Below are 2,500 nucleotides of genomic sequence, written 5' to 3'. Positions count from 1 at the left end.
CGCAAGGATGACACGCAAATTCGTGAAGCGTTTCCACATTTTGATATGGACACAGTGTCCCAAACTTGACCGCAATTCAGGCAGATAAGTGTCTGGTTAACCTGTGTTGACTATGCGCCCATCCTGTCAGATACCTTTTAAAAGGTGTCTTAGACTTTCAAAGATATTTTATACACTTCCCCTGCAACTCCCCAGAATTCTGTGGCACTTTCAAAGACGTTGTTGAGTTCTTTAGAAATGTTGAAAGATTTGTTCTGACAAGCATAGAATGTTGACTTTGGTGACTTGCTGTCATCAGCAAGTCGTCTGAGAGATTGAGAATGTCGGCACTGCGCGTATTAGTGGGTACAGAGTCATCTCCGGCCCCTTCCCGATTCGTACTGTTAGCCGACATGCTGGCAGAGAAAGTAGGGATTGCAGCTGCTCTACAGAAAAAGCCTTTCTTGAAGAAGTTTCTAAACCCTGAGGATTGCATCAACCCTATCCAGTCTTTGCGTACAAAAAGGAACGCATAGACTGGAAGCTGCGAAGAGGATCCGGCCAGGCATGCACAGTGGGCACCGCCCAGATTAGAATGAGATGCCGCCTCGTTTGTCTGCACCATGACCAAAGGGCCGTTTCACCCGAGGGAGGTTTAAAAAGCGCCCGTCACCTCAGAGCTGCTGTGCTTGCTCAGGCAGCACATATGACAAATTGGATACGATACAGAGAAGATTAGCATGGCCCCTGCGCAAGGATGACACGCAAATTCGTGAAGCGTTTCCACATTTTGATATGGACACAGTGTCCTAAACTTGACCGCAATTCAGGCAGGTAGGTGTCTGGTTAACCCGTGTTGACTATTCGCCCATCCTGTCAGAGACCTTTTAAAAGGTGTTTTAGACTGCGCCCATCCTGTCTTCAAAAATGTTGGGAAATGGTGAAAGAGTTATTGGAGAATTCCAGGAACTTGACCACAATTCAGGCGAGCAAGTGTCTAGTTAACCTGTGTTGACTTTGCGCCCATCCTGTCAGAGCCCTCCTAAAAGCTGTCTGAGACTTTCAAATATTTTTGTTAGACTTCCACTGTAACTCCCCAGACAATTCAGGCGGGCAAGTGTCTGATTAACCCGTGTTGACTTTGCGCCCATCCTGTCAGAACCCTTTTAAATGCTGCCTGAGACTTTCAAAGATTTTGTTAGACTTCCACTGCAACTCCCTAGACAAAAGGGAGCACATAGTCTGGAACCTGCGACGAGGCTCTGGCCAGACATGCACAGTGGGCACCACCCAGGTTAGAATGAGATGCCACCTCTTTTGTCTGCACCATGACCAAAGGGCCGTTTCACCCGAGGGAGGTTTAAAAAGCGCTCGTCACCTCAGAGATGCTGTGCTTGCTCAGGCAGCACATATGACAAATTGGATACGATACAGAGAAGATTAGCATGGCCCCTGCGCAAGGATGACACGCAAATTCGTGAAGCGTTTCCACATTTTGGTATGGCCACAGTGTCCTGAACTTGACCGCAATTCAGCCAGGTAGGTGTCTGGTTAACCCGTGTTGACGATGCGCCCATCCTGTCAGAGACCTTTTAAAAGGTGTCTTAGACTTTCAAAGATGTTTTATAGACTTCCCCTGCAACTCCCCAGACTGGTGTGGCACTTTCAAAGATATTGTTGAGGTCTTTAGAAATGTTGAAAGATTTCTTCTGACAAGCATAGATTGTTGACTTTGGTGATTTGTGACTCTGGTTAACCCGTGTTGACTATGCGCCCATCCTGTCTTCAAAAATGTTGGAAAATGGTGAAAGAGTTATTGGAGAATTCCAGGAAGTCCTCCGAGAGATTGGGAACGTCTTTCAAAGATAAAAGATTTCTTCCGACAAGCATTAATTGTTGACTTTGATGACTTGCTGTCACAAGCCTTGGTGGAATGTGGAACCACGTGGACCGCCCAGATTAGAATGAGATGCTGCCTCTTTTGTTTGCACCATGACCAAAGGGCCGTTTCACCCGAAGGAAGTGTAAAAAGCGCCGTTCACCTTAGAGCTGCTGTGCTTGCTCAGGCAGCACATATGACAAATTGGATACGATACAGAGAAGATCAGCATGGCCCCTGCGCAAGGATGACACGCAAATTCGTGAAGCGTTTCCACATTTTGATATGGACACAGTGTCCCAAACTTGACCGCAATTCAGGCAGATAAGTGTCTGGTTAACCTGTGTTGACTATGCGCCCATCCTGTCAGATACCTTTTAAAAGGTGTCTTAGACTTTCAAAGATATTTTATACACTTCCCCTGCAACTCCCCAGAATTCTGTGGCACTTTCAAAGACGTTGTTGAGTTCTTTAGAAATGTTGAAAGATTTGTTCTGACAAGCATAGAATGTTGACTTTGGTGACTTGCTGTCATCAGCAAGTCGTCTGAGAGATTGAGAATGTCGGCACTGCGCGTATTAGTGGGTACAGAGTCATCTCCGGCCCCTTCCCGATTCGTACTGTTAGCCGACATGCTGGCAG

The 2,500-nt window shown here is 46.6% G+C and overlaps 4 non-coding genes across 4 annotated transcripts in view; all 4 read left to right on the top strand.

The window, feature by feature from the left end:
• The window catches only part of LOC137103289 (U6 spliceosomal RNA), a 107-nt gene extending 65 nt beyond the window's left edge, over positions 1–42 (top strand). The window contains exon 1 of the small nuclear RNA XR_010911445.1: positions 1–42. This exon is cut by the window's left edge and continues 65 nt beyond it. This is a non-coding gene — a small nuclear RNA (U6 spliceosomal RNA).
• Positions 43–664: 622 nt separating this feature from the next.
• LOC137102915 (U6 spliceosomal RNA) lies at positions 665–771 on the top strand. Its single transcript, XR_010911306.1, has one exon. It is a non-coding gene; the product is annotated as a U6 spliceosomal RNA (small nuclear RNA).
• A 598-nt stretch (positions 772–1,369) lies between these two features.
• Positions 1,370–1,476, top strand: LOC137102909 (U6 spliceosomal RNA). The gene has a single exon (XR_010911305.1). It is a non-coding gene; the product is annotated as a U6 spliceosomal RNA (small nuclear RNA).
• Positions 1,477–2,033: 557 nt separating this feature from the next.
• On the top strand, positions 2,034–2,140 carry LOC137103285 (U6 spliceosomal RNA). The gene has a single exon (XR_010911444.1). It is a non-coding gene; the product is annotated as a U6 spliceosomal RNA (small nuclear RNA).
• The last annotated feature ends 360 nt before the right edge of the window (positions 2,141–2,500 follow it).

Source organism: Channa argus, chromosome 1 (assembly GCF_033026475.1).
Source record: "Channa argus isolate prfri chromosome 1, Channa argus male v1.0, whole genome shotgun sequence".
Lineage (NCBI taxonomy): Eukaryota > Metazoa > Chordata > Actinopteri > Anabantiformes > Channidae > Channa > Channa argus.
The sequence above is the reverse complement of the archived record's forward strand: the minus strand, read 5'-3'. Positions and strand labels throughout refer to the sequence as shown.